The 20,924-nt window shown below is 45.3% G+C and overlaps 1 protein-coding gene across 2 annotated transcripts in view; it reads left to right on the top strand.

Annotated features, from left to right (window-relative positions):
* The first annotated feature begins 935 nt into the window (after nucleotides 1-935).
* LOC138288428 (glycine N-acyltransferase-like protein 3) overlaps nucleotides 936-20,924 on the top strand; it is a 165,276-nt gene continuing 145,287 nt past the window's right edge. For both annotated transcript variants that reach the window (XM_069229979.1, XM_069229978.1), the window contains exon 1: nucleotides 936-1,132. The gene's annotated coding sequence lies outside the window, so the exon portion shown is untranslated. The remainder of the gene's footprint in view (nucleotides 1,133-20,924) is intronic.

The following is a 20,924-nucleotide window of genomic DNA, read 5'->3' as shown; positions in this document are numbered from 1 at the left end:
ACCCAGATGCGTTGAACATTCAGGGGTATATTTATAATGCCCTAGAGCCATCTTGTGCCACATTAACTTCATTATTTTTTATGTTAATGTGGCCCAATGAGGCCGAAACCCGGTGCCTTATTTACTCTGTAACCCTTTGCGCTACATCATGGCTGCGCCAGGCAAAATTGTATGCAAAGGGGGCGTTCCCCTATTAGGAGAGTTGGAAAAATGGTGTAAGGAAATCTATGGGATTTCCTTGTGCCATTTTTTTCGGCACTTTTAATTCCTGCAGGAGTTGCGCCAATATAAAAAAATTACACTATTGCACCCTACCCTGTGCCATGGTGTGCCGTATCTTAAATACGGCGCACACATGGTGGTTGTAGGGGACTGCTAAGCGGCGCACTCAGTGCAGCCCAACTTTCCATAAATCTGCCCCTCATTGTTTATCTGACACTCATGCTCACTCAGTGAAAGTATAATGTTCTTTAAATAGAGCCATAAACTGTTCGTAACACACTTTTTCAGCAGCCAGACAGTGATTACTGAGCCTCTAATGAAAGAAACTGTAGCTTGCCCACTTTGAACTCTCCATCCCACCACTCTAGACATGCATAGCAGCACTTAGTGGACTGTGCACGCCACCACAGAGTCACTCTAGACATGTATTGATGCACTTTTGGATTAGCCTTGATTTCATCTCTTCACTGTGAGGGCACTCAGGATTGTCTCCTACATGTAGCACTTGCACAATAGGCGGCTCTTTTACCTTGAATGTTCCAGGGATTCAAAGAGCAGAGATAAGAAGGTAAGAGCGGAAAAACCCACACAACTGCTGCATGACAACAAAGTAAACACTTTGCCAAAGCATATCCAGAAGGTAAGTGACTTATTAATATGTTTAATTGGTATTTTCCCTCATTGTTTTGAAACATTAACAGACTGGAAAATCACCTGGGAGGGTCTCGAGGTGCTGGAGCTGTATGCTGCTGCGTGGAAAATTGATCATTTGAAAATCCAGGTCTTTAGTTCTCTTCTGAATCTCTGGGGTGACGGTGCGGCCCTGAGGTGCAGAGGGAGGTTGTTCCAAGCCTTGGCTGCCAGGTGTGAGAAGGAGCATCCTCCGTTGTTGGCTTGACAGATCCTTGAGGTACCTGAAAGGGAGGGGGGAAGCTGATCAGAGGTGTCAGGTCAGTGGGTGGAAGGTCAGGCGTTTGCTGCTGTATACTGGTCCCAAATTGTGCAGGGCTTTTAGGAGTGGTCAGCATCTTGAACTGGCATCTCTTCTGAATTAGAAGCCAGTGTAGTTTTTTGAGATGGGGTGTGATGTGAGTCCTTCTGGGGAGGTTGGCTATGAGTCTTGCCACTGAGTTATGTATTGTCTGGAGTCTCTTCATGTGGCGTGCTGTGATTCCTATGTAGAGTGGGTTTCTGTAGTCCACTGTGTGGGTAATGAGGACCTGCATGACTGTCCTTCTGGTGTCTGCTGGGAGCCACCTGAAGATCTTGTGGAGGATGCGAAGGGTGAGGAATGGACCAGTTACATACATCATGAACAGATAAACCAATAAATCAATGCAACATTATTCACAAACATACCACATCACAGAGAGAAGGCAATGTCTGACAATTTTATGTTTTTTATGCATATTTTTACGATTTGCATATCATCCAAGAAGGTTCTGCTGGTCTGTCTGGAGCTTATTGGAAAAGCTAGGTTTTTGAGGCCAGATTTATGCTGGCCTTGCGCCATTCCAATGCCACACTAGCCTCATTTTTTTATGCTAATGTGGCATTGGAAGGGGAAAAACAGCACGCCATATTTTACACTTTGTAACCCCTTGCGCCACATTATGCTTGTGCCAGGCATAAAGTATGCAAAGGGGGTGTTCCTGCAGAAGAGGGGCTTTAAAAATGGTGCAAAGGAATCTATGAGACTCCTTTGAACCATTTCTATAGCCAATTTTCATTCCTGCTAAGTGCAGGTGTTAAAAAGTGTCTCCCATTGATTGTAATGGGCCTCTGGGTGCTTTGCAGGATAAGTGTAATCATTTTTTACACTAATCCTGAAAAGCGCCGGACTAGCATAAAAAATTATGCGCTAGTCACCCTAATTACCGCCATGGTGCACTGTATTTTAAATACAGCGCTACGATGGTGGTGTTAGGCGGATGCTAAGGGGTGCTAGAAAAGTGGCGTTGCACAAGGTGCAGCACCACTTTTTATAAATCTGCCCCTTAGTTTCTTACAGAACTCTAAGATTGAGCTGGCAGCTCTGATGTTGAGGAGGAGATCATTCCATGCTTTGGGGAAATGTAGAAGAAGGCACAGCTTTCATTTCTGGCTTGGTGGATCTAGGGGACGTGGGAGAGGAGGAGGTTAGCCGACTGAAGATTTCTTGCTGGTGTGTCAACTGAATGTGGCTGTCGGGGTTTGTTGGGCCTTGGTTGTGAGTTGTGTAGGTTTGTGTGAGTAGTTTGAATAAAGTGCGTTTGTAGATTGGGAGTTAGTCGAAGTCCTTGAGGTGTTTGGATATCTGCATGTGGTGTGGTAGTATGGAAGAATCTTGCAATGCAGTGTGGTAGTATGAATGAATCTTGCAGATGCTTTCTGTATAACTTGCAGCTTCTTGGTGAGTCTTGTAGTGATGTGAATGTAGAGCGTGTTTCCCCAGCGTAATCTGCTGGTGACGAGAGCTTACATGACAGACCTTCAATTGTTTAGCAGGAGCCATTTGAAGACTTTCTTGAGTAGTTTCAGAGTGCAGAGTCAGATGCATACTGTATGTTTGTGTTAACTTGACTGGTCATCAAACTTTGGTTGTCATTCATGATTCATAGGTTCCTGGCTGAGATAAGAAGGAGTTGAATTTGGTCCTGGCTCTGTGGCCCATCATCCCCTTGACCATTGGGAGGTGTCTTTTCCTAAGAGGACAATATCAGTTGTATCACTGTTGAGCTTCAAATACTTGATTCTTATTCAGTCTGTGACCTCAAACATGGAGCTAATGAAGCTTGCTCAGGTGTTCGAGGTATCCTTAGTTAGAAAAAGGATAAGCTGGGTTTTGTCAGCGTATGAGATTATGCTCATTCTGTGTGCATGGATGATGTTGGCAAGAGGACTCATGAGGATGTTAAAGAATGTGGAGCTCAGCAAGGAGTATTGAGGGACACTGGAGATCTGGTTGGAAGCAGTGGACTACAATTGTGCTAGGCTGACTATTTTGGTGCATCCAGATTGAAAGGAGCTGATCCAGTGAAATGCCGAGCCATAGAGTCTAGTCTTGATGAGGCATTGGCTGAGGATAGGGTGGGAGATAGTGTCAAATGCTGCTGAGAAGTCCATTAGAATGAGTGCCACTGTGCCCCCCCTTGTCCATGATGTTCTTGGAGGCCACAATGAAGGCTGTCTCTGTGCTGTGGTTAGGCCTGACGCTGGATGGAAAGGGCCCAATAGGTGGTTGGCTCATCTGGTGTTGATGAACTGCCCTTTGACTTTGGCTGGGTAAGAGAGGAGGGAAATGGGTCTGTAATTAGCTAACATCATCGTGTCTGATAAAGGTTTCGTCATTAGGGACTGAATGGTGGTGTGTTTCTAAGAATCAGGAAGGTTATCCTCAATTGTCCTCAAGTTCTTTGGTGAAGATGAAGTGTGGACAAGGACCTAAACATGCTCCTGAGTGAATAACGAGAATTGGCTCTGCAAAAGAGATTGGTAGGCCCACCATAAATCCAATGTAAGAATCCAACTCTTCACGTGCAAAGATGTTTTTAATCAATACGTAAGCCAAATCAATGAATCCAGTGGCCATTTATTATAGAACACTTAAAATGCAACATCCTAATATGATAAGCTTATGAAGAGAGTTACATTATAAGGCAGATACATTGCTCCAAAGGTCCAGCACTCTCTTCTATTTGAACAATTCCCTTTTCATACAGTTGTGGGCCACCAAATGAGGTGTGGACCACTTTTCCTTAAATAAGTTCCTTGGAGCTTCAAAAGAGATTGGTAGGCCGACCTCATAGGCTCGATGGCTTCTGTAGGTGTGATGACTGAGCAGCGGGGCAGGACAGAGCAGATACTAGGGTGTTCTTAGCCCCAGAGAAGTGGATTTTGAGGATGTAGTTGTCCTGTTTAGGAGTAAAGTTTCTATAGACGGTGTTGATTTTGTTAGTGAAGTAGTGGGAGGGTTGGAGCCGAGTTCCTGTGACGGGGTATTGAGCATTGAGCTGGCAGAAGAGGATGTGAATTTCTTCACTATGATGAAAGCGTTTTACAAGATGTTTGGGCTTTTTTGGATACAAACAGTGAGGCCTATGTGCTTGTTGGTTCTGATTGACTGGTGACAAATTAGAAGGGCTGACGATGAGGTCTGCAAGTGTTTAACTGCGGTTGGATCTTGGTCTGGGAAGCTGGTAGAGTAGAACTCTTACCAGGGTGACGGTAATCAACATGCTGAGTTTGAATGCCATGTGTCCTAGTGGTCGTTGGTGTTAGCTGAGTTAATGGAATGAGAGATCTTTTAATAAGTGCTCTTCCTCATTTATTGACTCTATATTGTCTTGGAATTATGTAGCCAGTCTGGGGTTGGCCCTTGCAATGTCTGTCGCTGATGCAGGGTTCAGCCAGATTTCGATGAGACATAGTGCATTCAGGGAGAGATTGTGCAGGAGATTCAAGGCTTCTATGTTGTGTTTGGCGAGTAAGCAGGTCGGCGTGGGGTATGTGTTGTGATTGGCGGTGTCAGTCCGGATGAGGTTGAGTGTACAATGAGAGGGTTGGTGAGTGTGGGTCGGGGGGAACACAGGAGAAGCAGCGGGATCACCGGGAAATGCACCTTCCATTCATTTGTGGATTCCTAGGTGCAGAGCAGAACGGACATCTGGGATTCATGGCTAGTTAAGCACCCTCTGAGTAGCATCTCGGGTTTCAGTGAGTGGCTGATAGACCAGGGTTCTTGGGCTTAGGCACAGTCAAGGTGCTGGTAGCAGCAGACGGGATTGCATTTGGTATGCCTTTGGCATGCCAGGGAGCACATCCATGCTGCAGCTGCCATTAAGATGTCCCTGGGGGAAAGTGGGTGGAGCTAGTACGTGGCAGGAAAATGTAGGCCGGAGCAAGTGGGAGAGGCAGGAGCACGTGAATGCTGGAACCCAAAAAAGGACCAAAACAGAGAAAACAAGCATGAGTCAAGCAAAGCAAGGGTGAGCGGAAAAAAGCAACTGGGGAAATGTGAAAAAATAATGAAAATATGGAAAAAGGGAAAAAAGAGTGGAAAAAGGGAAAAAGCGAAAAAGACTTGAAGGGGTGGCAAGCGTGAAAAAGGGTGTAAACAGAGTGTAGGAAAAAGCCTCTGATGGCATGGTTAACCCCTAACTTTTTGCCTTTTGTTGATGCTAGTTATGATTGAAAATGTGCTGGGACCCTGCTAACCAGGCCCCAGCCCCAGTGTTCTTTCCCTAAACTGTACCTTTGTCTCCACAATTGGCACAGCCCTGGCACACAGATAAGTCCCTTGTAAATGGTACCCCTGGTACCAAGGGCCCTGTGATATGGGAAGATCTCTAAGGGCTCCAGCATGTATTATGCTACCCTGGGGACCCCTCACTTAGCACATGCACACTACCTTACAGATTGTGTGTGCTGGTGGGGAGAAAAAGGTCCCCTCAGAGTGCCATGCCCACAACCCACTGGCTGTGGTATAGGTAAGTCACCCCTCTAGCAGGCCTTGCAGCCCTAAGGCAGGGTGCACTATACCACAGGTGAGGGCATAGTTGCATGAGCACTGTGCCCCTACAGTGTTTAAGCCAAATCGTGGACATTGTAAGTGCAGGGTAGCCATAAAGAGTATATGGTCTGGAAGTTTGTCAACCACGATCTCCACAGTTCCATAATGGCTACACTGAATACTGGGAAGTTTGGTATCAAAAGTCTCAGCACAAATTAATCCACACTAATGCCAGTGTGGGATTTATTGAGAAATGCACACAGAGGGCAACTTAGAGATGCCCCCTGAATACCAGCCCAACTACTAGTGATAGGCTGACGGGTTTCTGGCCACATGGGGTGAGTGCCTTTGTCACTCTGTGGCCAGGAACACAGCCTGTACTGGGTGGAGGTGCTTCACACCTCCCCCTGCAGGAATTGTAGCACCAGGCGGTGAGCCTCAAAGGCTCAAGCCTGGTGTTACGGTGCCCCAGGGCACTCCAGCTAGTAGAGATGCCCGCCCCTCCGGACATAGCCCCCACTTTTGGGGGCAAGTCCGGAGGTGATAATGAGAAAAACAAGGAGTCACCCTCCGGTCAAGACAGCCCCTAAGGTGTCCTGAGCTGAGGTGACCCCTGCCTTAGGAAATCCTCCATCTTGCTTTGGAGGATTCCCCCCAATAGGATTAGGGATGTGCCTTCCTCCCCACAAGGAGGAGGCACAAAGAGGGTGTAGCCACCCTCAAGGACAGTAGCCATTGGCTACTGCCCGACCTAAACACCCCCCTAAATTGAGTATTTAGAGGTGACCCTGAACACAGGAAATCAGATTCCTGCAACCAAAAAACAAGAAGAAGGACTGCTGACCTGAAAGCCCTGCAGAGACGACAGAGGTGACAATTGACGTGGCTCCAGCCTTACTTTCCTGTCTCCAGACTCCAAGAACCTGCACAGCGATGCATCCAGCGAGACCAGCAACTTCTGAGGACTCAGAGGACTGACCTGCACCCAAAGGACCAAGAAACTCCAGTGGACAGAGGCTCTGTCCAAGAAATCAAGAAACAACCATCTTTAAATGGACTCCAGCTTCACTCTGGAAGCGTGAGTCCCCAATACTCTGCACCCGACGCCCCTGCTCATGTCCAGAAGAACCAACACTGCAGAGAGGACCCTCAGGTGACTCCCACGATGTGGACGCCCTGAGATTACCTCCCTGAACCCCCACAGCGACGCCTGCAGAAAGAATCCGAAGGCTCCCCCTGACTGCCCAGTAACAAAGGAACCCGACGCCTGGAAGAAGCACTGCACCTGCAGCTCCCAGGCCCGAAAGAAACCAACTACTGGTGCAGGAGTGACCAGCAGGTGACCCTCTTCCTTGCCCAGTCAGTGGCTGGCCCGAGAAGCCCCCCTGAGCCCTGCCTGCATCGCCAGAGTGACCCCTGGGACTCTCCATTGATTCCCATCTGAATCCCAAAACCTACTTCACACAGTGCACCCGGCTGCCCCTGTGCCAATGAGGGTGTATTTTGTGTGCCTGTTTGTGATCCCCCAGTGCTCTACAAAACCCCCCTGGTCTGCTCCCTGAGGACACAGGTACTGTTAGCAGACTGGAACTGGAGCACCCCTATTCTCCTTAGGCGACTATGCTATTGAAGCCCTACTTTGACCTCTGCACCTGACCAGCCTTGTGTTGCTGGTGCTGGGTGTTTGGGGTTAACTTGAACCTCCAACGGTGGTCTGCCTATGCCCCGGGGACTGAACTTGTAAGTGCTTTACTTACCTGAAAAACTAACCAATACTTACCTTCCCCAGGAACTGTTGATTTGTGTCCACTTTTAAAATAGCTTATTGCCATTGTTTGCCAAAACTGTGTATATGACTGTTTTAATTCAAAGTTCCATATTTACCTATGCCAAGTACCTTACAATTTATGTACTTACCTGAGTTTTGAATTTTGTGGTTCTAAAATAAATTAAGAACATAATATTTTTCTATATAAAAACCTATTGGCCTGGAGTTGTCTTTGAGTGTGTGTTCCCATTTATTGCCTGTGTGTGTATAACTAATGCTTAACACTACCCTCTGATAAGCCTACTGCTCGATCACACTACCACAAAATAAATCATTAGTATTATCTAATTTTGCCACTATCAACCTCTAAGGGGAACCCTTGGACTCTGTGCACACTGTCTCTCACTTTGAGATAGTATATACAGAGCCAACTTCCTACACAGAGCAAAAGAGAAACAGATAAGCGAGGGCATTCTCAGGCGAGCGAGGCAGGTGCGGTCCAGACAGGCAGGGACGAGGTCAGAGGACTGAGTGATTCCAAGCAAGTAAGGCAGTCACTCAGTCAGGGCCAGACAGCACCTTCCAATGAATACTTCCAATCGGCTACTGGTAATAATAAAGGCTTGTCCAGCGTTCAGAATCATTCCCTTTCACTATCCAGCTTTCCTAGCTCGTGGCAGTATTATTCACCAATAAGTACTCTCATGGTTTCTAGAATGTAATATCTGTTCAGTTATGTTGCTGAGGCGGGCGGGATGTACCATCACAAAACAGCTTGCCCACCTGACACCTAGCAACCAGGCTGGTAGTAGGTGAAAGTTAACTCCTGCCTCTGCATATTACCGTAAAAATACTTTTAACAAGCATTTGCAATGCAACGGGTCTCGCGTTTGCTCATGTTAGAGCTGATCACGTTGTAAATTCCTAACCCGACTTTTCATCTATCAGCAAAAGTGCTTTTATGTAGGTAACCCGAATAGAGAAAAAGTAGTCCACGATCCGACAGAAAACAGCGAGCCTCGCATGTTTTCTGTACTTGGTCGCTGCGCTCGAGGAGGGCTAACCATCGGAAAAGGCATGACGTGGGCATGCCTTCGACTAATGAAAGCAAGCAGATTTTACTAGGCAAGCCCACCAACCAATCAAACACACTGACGTGACGTCGACAGGGCTCCGAGCCCTTTTCTAATAACTAAAGCATCTCGCTGCGATACGCATGCACGAGCGCATGCAACGCAGGCTCGACCCTAAAAAGAGCTGTACATGGGAAAAGCACAAGCTACAGATGCTTGAGAGAAATCAGTCTGTACCCGGTGGCTAAGGCAGTCAGGAACAGTGTTGCAGAGATAAAAGGACTGTGGGTGCTCTCCGAAAGCATGGCATTTTCTCTAAATGGGGGTAGGAAAATCTGAGACCTGAGCAATGTTTTTTCACTTGGTTGATTAGAAACGAGCTTTACTATTCCTCCAGTGCCTGATGAGCTTAATACATACCACAGAAATCAGTATGGATGGCAATAACGCGATTGCAATGCAGGTGATCCACGGAGGTGCTACAGAGATGCCTTGATCTACGTCAGAAACAAAATCAAGCAGAACTTCTAGTGGAGTTCAGAAACCCCCAGTCTGTGCCTGACATGTCAATAAAACTGGCAGTGAGATATTGAACTCCAAGAGCTGGACCTTGACCTGGGGAAAGAGGGTGCTGACTTGGAAGAGGGGCACTGTGTTTAGCAATAATTTAATTTAAAAACAGAGGCTGCAGAGTTCCTTGTGCATCCAGCTTTCCGCAGGAATACAAATGTCAAGATAACGCTTGTGATTATTGTTCCTGCTTTAGAGAGAAATTATGTTTTTGCCTACCTGCAGTTTTGACTCTCCATAAAGTAGCACAGAGGGTTAATATGCCTGCTGCGAAGAACGCACGCTGTGCAGTTCACATATCTGTATTTTATGTAAATAGCTGAGTGGATTACTGCTTTTGTCACAAAGTTTCTTTTGTTACCGCAGTTGACAAGATACAAATCTAATATGTATAACAGTGACTGTTACAAACTATCATCAAAGTGTTACATCCAGACTCCATAAAACAGGTTAGGACGTTATGTTTTTTCCCAGGTCTTTGATTCTCTTTTCCTAATGTTGCTAAAAAGAGTTATTTTGAGTAAATATGTATGTGAGAGAGGGGCTATGGAGAGATGAGGGGCACTTTTGAGCGGGAGTAGTGAGGGAAACTGAGGAGTGGGTGGAGGGGCAAAAATGATTGTCACACTCACCACCACCAGCGATAAAGCAGGCCCTGCCACTCTGTTTTGTGTTACATTTGTTTTTTGAATTTGTTTTTTAAGCGTTTTACAAAGATTCTCCAGGTCACAGCATTTGAAGTGAAGAATCGTGAGATACAAAAGGTAGCTTTAGGCGAGCCATCACAGGCTATGTAAAATAAAAGTGCAATGAAAGTGAGGCATTCTTTCCAGTCTGCAATGACACTTCTGGGGCAATTGGAAGCAGGAAAGGTCAAGGCTGCTTTTAAACCTTCAGAGCAAGTTCATGCCACATTCCTGATGCTGGTGCAGTGGGGCAGGCATACTTCAAAGAAGAAGCTGCGGACTGCCCAAGGGCTTTCCCCCAATGAACAGTGGGGCAGATTTAGGAAAAGTGGCGATGCACTCAGTGCTGCACCACTTTCCTTGCGCCCCTTAGTACCCCCCCCCCCATTGCCATCATGTGTGCACCATAAATCTCATGTAAGGGCTTGCTCTGCCCTTGTGTCACTTTGCATGATGGAAGGGCAACACAAGCCTTTGATAAATGAGCCCTGGAGTGTACAGTACTGAATCACAATTGATGACAGGCACACAATCCATATACCAGTTACCCATGGGTCATTGTGTGCTGCCAAGCTACACATCTTACAGACAAATCAGTCGGGTGTCTGTGCTGCAGGCTTTTACATGTGTGCAGGATTGTGTTATACCTTCCCAAAAGCCACATGTAGAAAACACGCACAGAGCACTTTAAACTAACATCAAAGCGGTTGGTTTGCCTTAATCTCACGCATGACACAGAACACCTCAGTACCTATATATGTGTCACACATCCACAATGCCACAAGTATGGATGTGTTTTCAATAACAAATATACAATTTGAGATGTTATGATGAATGTGTTATGCTGTTTACATATATGGTAAACGAGGCAACATAGCTGCTCTATTTACCTCAACTACATAAACTTAAATTAGAATCCCTACTTATCCTGAGTTAAGTAATGTGACATATGTTCTCTAATTTTTACAATTCCATTCAGAAATCAATGTGAAACTTAGGCCTGTCAATGTTTCACGAAGTGCAATGCACTAAGACATCTTGGTGTGCTGCATCAAATGTTGAGAGTTGGAATGTGCCATTTACACGAAGATATGGCACATTCATGCACTGGGAGCTGCTTACTGGCAACACAAAGACCCTTGAACCATGGTGAAAGAGTGTCTTTGTTGCAGGCAGGAATGTTTTTGTGCAGGAATGTGTTCTCAGGTGACCTTTCCTCTTTCTAAGTGTGCAGCAGAATGCAGAACAGTTAGAAAGAGGAAACTTATTTCACCTTGATTTTCATCAATAGGGAAGGTGTACCATTTAGACACATCCCCTGGTTTACTCTCCTGGTAAATCTGGGAATGTGGCAAAATACATGGGTGGATGTGTGGGAACACCCACTATCCATCCATGTGAAAACTTCCTGGTGCAGATTCATGTATGGAGCTTCAGTTACAACTATTCAACCAAAAGCTGTTAAGGGTACTATCCATTGTGATACATCCCTCTGATCGATCATTGATAAATGTCAGATATCTTCATGAATCTGTGCTTCTGTGTGTGTTAAGTTCAGAAATTTGTCAGGATGCCAACCATCACTTATATATCTCTGTGACAATGTAGACATAACATGATCCCTATTGATATTTGATTGCTACTAAATGTCATAGTTAAGTGAAGGTCCGGATTCTGACATAATGTTACATTTTGGTAACGTGGTGAACATGCATAAAGGAGGTATCTAGTACAAATTCACTTTTTCACATGCTAGAGGTTTTAAGGAGCATGCAGCTTTGTGTACCAATGTCCACAGGCAACGAAAACAACTGACTGTGAAGTGAAATCCATGGTCAGAATTATCCATGTTTGATGCAGTGCAAAACATCAATACACTGCATGAAATGGAAATGGAAGCATTTCCTGATATCTCCCAAGATATGACCCATTCCTGTTCTCTCACTGTGCTAGTGCACTATGTGCTGCTTAGCACCAGTGCACACTCCTTTACACCATGGTGCAAGCGTGCTTGCATTCCACATAGGATGTCATTGTGTGCAGGACGGGACACCGTTGTGCACCAAAAAATCTTTATCAGCATGTTCTTCTTTCTAGGTGTGCTGCTGAATACTAGTTTGTGATCAAGATGATGTTCATTCCTGAACATTGACCTTTGCACTGAGGTTTATGCAAAACCAATATGTGTGTGTCAACATGTTATGTTGTTGCACTTACACTTCAACAATACTATAATGCAAAATGAAGTTGTGAAACCATCCCACATGTCCTTTTCGGTTATCTATGCGTACAATACACTCTTGCAATGTTTACATGTTGGCATATATTTTTGACAAGCACCTGTGTAAGAGCAAGTGTATTTAACAAATGATATAATCAATTTGAGCTCATCTACATCAAAAACAGTCTTTGTGGAATGCTAACATCTCCCCTCCTTTCAGAGGATATTACTACCTCTCCGGTACAACAACCTGTCCTCGTTTCCCCTCCGCCCCTTGGATGAAGATACCTTTAACTAACTCCTGGATACTATTGATACTTCTCCTCTGATCTTAGCAAGGGAAGAAGATGTTGTTGGGTCTCCACAGGAAGTAACCCAGACTGTTTATCAAATATCTGTTCCCCGTATTTGACAGCAACAACTCTGATCACCCCCCAAGGCATGCTTCAACAGAGAGAGGTAGGGGTCCAGCAGCCTATGGCAGAAGAAGTCTTTTGAGGATGAAGATCAATACATTAGATGTTGGTGTGTAGTATTCTTGCCGTTCACATAGTCATACCAGTAGTGTAAGCCAAATGACAGTAATTATTGACACATTATATTGTTGAACTAGATCATACATGTGATAGATGTAGGCCTGCAACTCCAATTTATTAACACTATTGGGTTGAAGGTATAGGCCAACATATATTACATGTAAACTTTCCCTTGGATGATGAGTGTCAGGAACCCACTCTATCACTATCCCAATGGTTTTGTAGCTTAGCCTATCACTACACTTAGGCAGCAAATATCTCAATATGTAATATGATGAATTGGCCTTTTGTGTATCCATGGTAACATTATGATGCCAGTGTGTAACAAAGTCTGACATTTAATTGTAAAATACTTTATTCACATTTTTCAGGATGATGATCCTATACATCGAGATTTGTGACACAGTTAGTACAAGTCATATATGAACATCTTTGTATAAAATCCCTAGTTGTACTGTCCATCTTATCATTAACCATCAGGGCAGCATACCCTACATTACACACAAAAGGGCCTTTAAATGGTGATATGCTTACACCATGGATCTAGAATGCCTCAGTATGGTTGGTTCAGCATGTGGTACAGAATCTACAGGACATATTACATGTCACATCATCCTAACATCTACAAATTACATCACCTGAAATGCTAATATATGTCCATAGTACTATACAGGATGTTGTTTAGAGGTTCACACAAACACCTGATGTATGTCATGGTATGGAAATTTGACAACAAGCAGTATTGCTACAGGCCCTGTGTAGATATGTTGAGAATGTGCATTGGAGAGTGCATATAGTTGACATGTATGTGTATGTAATATTTGTGTATGATGACACAACTGGTAAGGGTGACAGATGAAAGTACATCTTACTAAACATTGGTTGTAGTTGCCTAATATAAGAATTAAAAGCCATATATATAGTATGTTATGCACATTAATCTACTAGCAGTTTCATTGGGTATTGTATGACTCCACTTGTCTCCTCTGTAGCATCACATAACATTTTTCAGACATCCTTCATGGAAATCCTTATCCGACTATTTAGGGCCATATTTATACTTTTTGACGCACAACTGCGCCAACGCAGTTGTGCGTCAAAACTTTTAACGCCGGCTAACGCCATTCCAAAGCGCCATGCGGGCGCCTTATTTATTGAATGACGTTAGCCGGCGCAGCTGACTGGTGTGCGTAAAAAAAAATGACTCACACCAGGCAGCGCCGGCGTAGGGGAAAATGGAGCTTGTGCGTCCAAAAATGGGGCAAGTAAGTTCTGAGGCAAAATTTTGGCCTCAACCCGATTTGCGCCATTTTTGTTTACTCCCAACCCCCATTGAAATGACTCCTGTCTTAGCACAGACAGGAGTCATGCCCCCTTGCCCAATGGCCATGCCCAGGGGACTTATGTCCCCTGGGCATGGTCATTGGGCATAGTGGCATGTAGGGGGGCACAAATCAGGCCCCCCTATGCCACAAAAAAAAACAAAAAAAATACTTACCTGGACTTACCTTAAGTTCCCTGGGATGGGTCCCTCCATCCTTGGGTGTCCTCCTGGGGTGGGCAAGGGTGGCAGGGGGTGTCCCTGGGGGCATGGGAGGGCACCTCTGGTCTCCTTCCGAGCCCACAGGTCCCTTAACGCCTGCCCTGACCAGGCGTTAAAAAATGACTGGACGTCATTTTTTAAGGCCCGCCCACTCCCGTGCGTCATTTTTGCATGGGAGTTTAAATAAGGCGCACATGCCTTGGAGTCATTTTTTAGAAGGGAACGCCTACCTTGCATATCATTAACGCAAGGTAGGTGTCCACGCTAAAAAATGACGTAAACTCCAAGATCTTTGGCGCTAGACGGGTCTAACGCCAAAGTATAAATATGGAGTTAGCTTTGCGTCGGATTTGCGTAAAACAAAACGACGCAAATCCGGCGCAAACAGAGTATAAATATGCCCCTTAGTCTTTAATTGGGTGACATAATAGGAGATATAGACAACATGCAAATTTGCTTTCCAAATTCAGTTGCACACATCAACCTACTTCTTGCCGTATAGTTGTCCAATTTCAGTAGTGCTGCAATAACCCAATGAGCTAATACATGTTTGCAAAGGCAAACAAGGGCCCATTTGTGTTGTGTTGCCTCACGGTGTAAATAAAAGTAATGCAAAATAGTGATTTGTGCTGCACCTCACTACTTAAGGGTCTGCAAGGCATTCCATGGGTAGAACACTGCTGTTTCTTGTGCATCCACCCATGGACTTCACACACTCCCAGATTACAAATGGTCAGTACTCCTGATATTGCCTTATACCTCCATCCTTCCCACAGTATGAACAAAATTTTACTCATTTATTTTTCAGAAATCTTACAACCAATTTATATGTGTGCAGCAAGAAGTAGCACACATAGAAAGGAGAAAATGGCACAAGGCATTTAGGGGCATGTTTAAGAAAAGTAGCGCTGCACACAGTGTAGCGCCACTTTTCTTGCGCCTTTTAGCTCCCCTCTATCGCCACCATGTGTGCACTGTATTTAAAATACCGCACACCATGGCACAGGGTAGGGGGCAATATCGTTATTCTTTTATGCTATTGATGTACTCTGCAGGGGAGCCCATTGTAATCAATGGCATGCCCCAATTTAACACCTTCTCTGAGCAGGCATTAAAAGTGCAGACAAAATATGACGCAATGAAGGTTAGATTTCCTTGTGCCATTCTTTCAGCCCTTCTAATGGGGGAATGCTCTCTTTGCATACATTATGCCTGGTGCAGGAATAATGTACCGCAAAGGGTTACAAAGTGGCACAATGAATGCACTGCACCATTTTGTAAATATGGTGCTGCGATTTCAGCCTCCACATTAGCGTAAAAGAATTACGCTACAGTGGTGTTAGAATGGCACTAGGGGCTTTTAAATATGCCCCCTTTAGGGCCCAGAAAGGATCCTCTTCCTGTACAAACACAAATATCCCTGTCACATGGGCTAATCTCCCCCATGGTTGAAGTGTGAGTGATTGCACACTAGGATGCATGAATTTCAGAAGTGCTATGAGACAGCAGTAGTGTCCCTTATATTTTGTACATATGGTGCATTTACACATCTCCCTTTCAAATAACACCCCAACCCATTGTAGCACTGCATTGCCTAAAAGATTACTAAATGTGGTCCACGGATTGTGAGTATGCTCATCACATTCTGCTTATGACAATATATACTTGAATATGGAAGACATAAGGAAGTCACATCAGGGCCCAATTTTGTATTTGAATACCAACTCAATACTTAAGTCAGAATTCACAAGCAACACAATGTCACCTTGTTTGTCCTTCTGTAGCTTGCTACATCTGGAGCAACCAGGGCAGAGTCTTGCATAGCTGTTCCCTGGGAAGGAGTATCATGGGTGTAGAGTGGGTGTTCCCACACGTCCACCCATGGATTCTGGCACATTTCCAAATTTGCCAACCCTGGCAGACATGGTAATAGGTGAAAATGCAAAGCTTTCCAGGGAAGGGACAAGTAGAAGAAATCAAAATGTATGCTTCTTGTTTCCTCTTTCTAATGGAGTTGCATTGTGCCAGCACAGATTGTTTTTGTCACTTCATGCATAAATTCAATCCTACCTGCAACACAGGCACCCTTGTAGCATTGTGTGAGGATGACTGAGTTGGCACAAGGCAGCACAAGTGTGCCAGAAGAAGAAAAGACTAGGGAGGCACCATAATATGTTAGATGTTGGACATTCCTTCACACTCAATTTGTCACAGTGCAGCACAGCATGTTGTCTAGCTGGGTTATGCTGATGCAATTTTTGTTAAATCAAGGATGTTGTTGAGAAGGACAGTGTGTTGAAAGGTGTAAGTAAGGATGTCATATTTTTCCTTGTGAGTAATGGTGAGGAAATTATAGTATTGTGTTTGGACACACTCCTAGACATCTTTCAGACAAGAAAAATGCTGTCCACCTAATGGATCTTGTAAAGGAGTTGTATGGTCGTGAAGCCTCACCATTCACTTAAAAAAACAAAGGTTACAGGGAGGTTTTATTTAGGCTCAGAGTTTAAACATACAAAACCACAGAAATTCACCAGTTATAGCTATAACTCGTGCCCTAAGGTAACTACGACTCACTCCCTCGCCATCACTGCTAATAACCCCACTCAAGTCGAGTGATGGCTGCCAACACTACCTGGTTTGAAATGTTGGCAGCCAGTCAGAGCTGTTCATTTCCCTGCATGAGCTTGTCTTTATTCGCAAATACTTCCCGGCCAAAGATGTACAAATTTGAATTTCCCTAAATTTCTCAACATCTACTGGATGGATTTACTCCAAATAGTAAACATGTGATCTGCGTACCGACAGCTTTCTGCCAAACGTGGTGTAATTCCATCCAGTGGTCCGGCCTGTAGTCGTGTCTAAAGAATCCTATGGAAATTAACATGGGAAACACAATGTTTTTTGACCATGTGAGAAAGGAGCCTCTTTCTAGCCTTGTTACCCCCACTTTTGGCCTGTTTGTGAGTGTATGTCAGGGTGTTTTCACTGTCTCACTGGGATCCTTCTAGCCAGGGCCCAGTGCTCATGGTGAAAACCCTATGTTTCCAGTATGTTTGTTATGTGTCACTGGGATCCTGCTAGCCAGGACTCCAGTGCTCATAAGTTTGTGGCCTATATGTATGTGTTCCCTGTGTGATGCCTAACTGTCTCACTGAGGCTCTGCTATCCAGAACCTCAGTGGTTATGCTCTCTCATTTCTTTCCAAATTGTCACTAACAGGCTAGTGACCAATTTCACCAATTTACATTGGCATACTGGAACACCCTTATATTTCCCTAGTATATGGTACTGAGGTACCCAGGGTATTGGGGTACCAGGAGATCCCTATGGGCTGCAGCATTTCTTTTGCCACCCATAGGGAGCTCTGACAATTCTTACACAGGCCTGCCACTGCAGCCTGAGTGAAATAACGTCCACGTTATTTCACAGCCATTTACCACTGCACTTAAGTAACTTATAAGTCACCTATATGTCTAACCTTTACCTAGTAAAGGTTGGGTGCTAAGTTACTAAGTGTGTGGGCACCCTGGCACTAGCCAAGGGGCACCCACATTGTTCAGGGCAAATTCCCCGGACTTTGTGAGTGCGGGGACACCATTACACGCGTGCACTACACATAGGTCACTACCTATGTGTAGCTTCACAATGGTAACTCCGAATATGGCCATGTAACATGTCTATGATCATGGAATTGCCCCCTCTATGCCATCCTGGCATTGTTGGCACAATCCCATGATCCCACGGGTCTCTAGCACAGACCCAGGTACTGCCAAACTACCTTTCCCGGGGTTTCACTGCAGCTGCTGCTGCTGCCAACCCCTCAGACAGGTTTCTGCCCTCCTGGGGTCCAGCCAGGCTTGGCCCAGGAAGGCAGAACAAAGGTCTTCCACAGAGAGAGGGTGTTACACCCTCTCCCTTTGGAAAAAGGTGTTAAGGCAGGGGAGGAGTAGCCTCCCCCAGCCTCTGGAAATGCTTTCATGGGCACAGATGGTGCCCATTTCTGTATAAGCCAGTCTACACCGGTTCAGGGACCCCTCAGCCCTGCTCTGGCATGAAACTGGACAAAGGAAAGGGGAGTGACCACTCCCCGGACCTGCACCTCCCCTGGGAGGTGCCCAGAGCTCCTCCAGTGTGCTCCAGACCTCTGCCATCTTGGAAACAGAGGTGCTCCTGGCACACTGGACTGCTCTGAGTGGCCAGGGCCAGCAGGTGACGTCAGAGACTCCTTCTGATAGGCTCCTTCAGGTGTTGCTAGCCTATCCTCTCTCCTAAGTAGCCAAACCCTCTTTTCTGGCTATTTAGGGTCTCTGCATTGGGGTATTCCTTAGATAACGAATGCAAAAGCTCATCAGAATTCCTCTGCATCTCTCTCTTCACCTTCTTCCAAGGAATCGACTGCTGAGCGCGCTGGAAGCCTGCAAAACTGCAACAAAGTAGCAAAGACGACTACTGCGACACTGTAACGCTGATCCAGCCACCTTCTCAACTGTTTTCCTGGTGGTGCATGCTGTGAGGGTAGTCTGCCTCCTCTCTGCACTAGAAGCTCCGAAGAAATCTCCCGTGGGTCGACGGAATCTTCCCCCAGCAACCGCAGGCACCAAAGAACTGCATTACCAGTCCTCTGGGTCTCCTCTCAGCACAACGAGCGAGGTCCCTTGAACTCAGCAACTCTGTCCAAATGACTCCCACAGTCCAGTGACTCTTCAGTCCAAGTTTGGTGGAGGTAAGTCCTTGCCTCCCCACGCCAGACTGCATTGCTGGGAACCGCGTCTTTTGCAGCTAATCCGGCTCCTGTGCACTTTTTCAGGATTTCCTTTGTGAACAGCCAAGCCTGGGTCCACGGCACTCTCACCTGCATCGCACAACCACCTAAGTTGTCCTCCGGCGGTGTGGGACTCTTTTGTGCAACTTTGGGTGAGCACCATTTCACTCCACTTTGTAGTGCCTGTTCTGGCACTTCTGTGGGTGCTGCCTGCTTTTGAGAGGGCTCCTTGTCTTGCTGGATGCCCCCTCTGTCCCCTCACGCAATTGGCGAGATCCTGGTCCCTCCTGGGCCACAGCAGCATCCAAAAACCCTAAACCGCAAGCTTGCAGCTAGCAAGGCTTGTTTGCGGTCTTTCGGCGGGAAAACACTTCTACACAACTCTTCACAACGTGGGACATCCATCTTCCAAAGGGGAAGTTTCTATCCCTTGTCGTTCCTGCAAAATCCTCAGCTTCTACCTCCTAGTAGCAGCTTCTTTGCACCCACAGCTGGCATTTCCTGGGCATCTGCCCACTCTCGACTTGATCGTGACTTTTGGACTTGGTCCCCTTGTTCCACAGGTACTCTAGTCTGGAAAACCATTGTTGTTGCATTGCTGGTGTTGGTCTTTCCTGCAGAATTCCCCTATCACGACTTCTGTGCTCTTTGGGGAACTTCAGTGCACTTTGCACTCACTTTTCAGGGTCTTGGGGTGGGCTATTTTTCTAACCCTCACTGTTTTCTTACAGTCCCAGCGACCCTCTACAAGGTCACATAGGTTTGGGGTCCATTCGTGGTTCGCATTCCACTTTTGGAGTATATGGTTTGTGTTGCCCCTATCCCTATGTGTTCCCATTGCATCCTATTGTAACTATACATTGTTTGCACTGTTTTCTATTGCTATACTGCATATTTTTGGTATTGTGTACATATATCTTGTGTATATTTGCTATCCTCATACTGAGGGTACTCACTGAGATACTTTGGCATATTGTCATAAAAATAAAGTACCTTTATTTTTAGTATATCTGTGTATTGTGTTTTCTTATGATATTGTGCAATTGACACTAGTGGTACTGTAGGAGCTTCACTCGTCTCCTAGTTCAGCCTAAGCTGCTCTGCTAAGCTACCATTATCTATCAGCCTAAGCTGCTAGACACCCTATACACTAATAAGGGATACCTGGGCCTGGTGCAAGGTGTAAGTACCCCTTGGTACTCACTACAAGCCAATCCAGCCTCCTATATTGGTTGTGCAGCGGTGGGATAAGTACTTTGCAACTACTTACCACTTTTTTCCTTGTACTTTTCATAAGAGAAAAATATAAAAAACAAGTTCAGTGTATGTACACCTAACCAAAAAGTTTTGCTTTTCTCCTTTCACTTCTTTGCTAAGTGCTGAAAAGTACCTCTAAACTTTCTAAAAAGTTCTTAAAAAGTTTAAAAAGTTTTTTTCTGTCTTTCAAAAAGTTCTGAAAAACTTTGTTCTCACTTTTTCTATCCCTTAAACACTTTCTAAAATGTCTGGCACAGGCCAAACTGTTGATCTGTCCAAACTTGCTTATGATCACCTTAGCTGGAAAGAAGCAAGGAGTCTCTGCATAGAAAGAGGTTTAAGTGTAGGGAAGAATCCCTCTAGAGAACTATTGGTTAATATGCTCATTGAACAAGATAAGACCAGAGTTGGCACTTCTGTTGAGAAATTAGCTGATGGTTCCCAATCTGACCCTGGGGCACCCCTAGCAAAAGATTTAGAAGGGAAACTCCCAGCCTGCCCATTAGCAGACCACCTAGCATAGCTGGTACTGATGTAGAGTCACATCACAGTAATAGTGTTGCCTCACATCACAGTAAGAGTGTTCCTTCTCATCATAGTAGAAGTACTGTTTCTGTTAGCCAGGCTGTTAGAGTGCCATCTGTTAGGGACAGGTCTCCTTCTGTTCATTCTCAGCATACTTCTGTTTCTAGACATGCCTCTCCCACCCACCCTGATGACAGAATGTTAGAAAGGGAACTCAATAGATTGAGAGTGGAACAATCCAGGCTGAAGCTCAAGAAACAACAGCTG

The sequence above is a fragment of the Pleurodeles waltl genome, chromosome 4_1 (genome assembly GCF_031143425.1).
Source record: "Pleurodeles waltl isolate 20211129_DDA chromosome 4_1, aPleWal1.hap1.20221129, whole genome shotgun sequence".
NCBI lineage: Eukaryota > Metazoa > Chordata > Amphibia > Caudata > Salamandridae > Pleurodeles > Pleurodeles waltl.
This window is presented reverse-complemented; position numbering and strand designations above follow the sequence as displayed.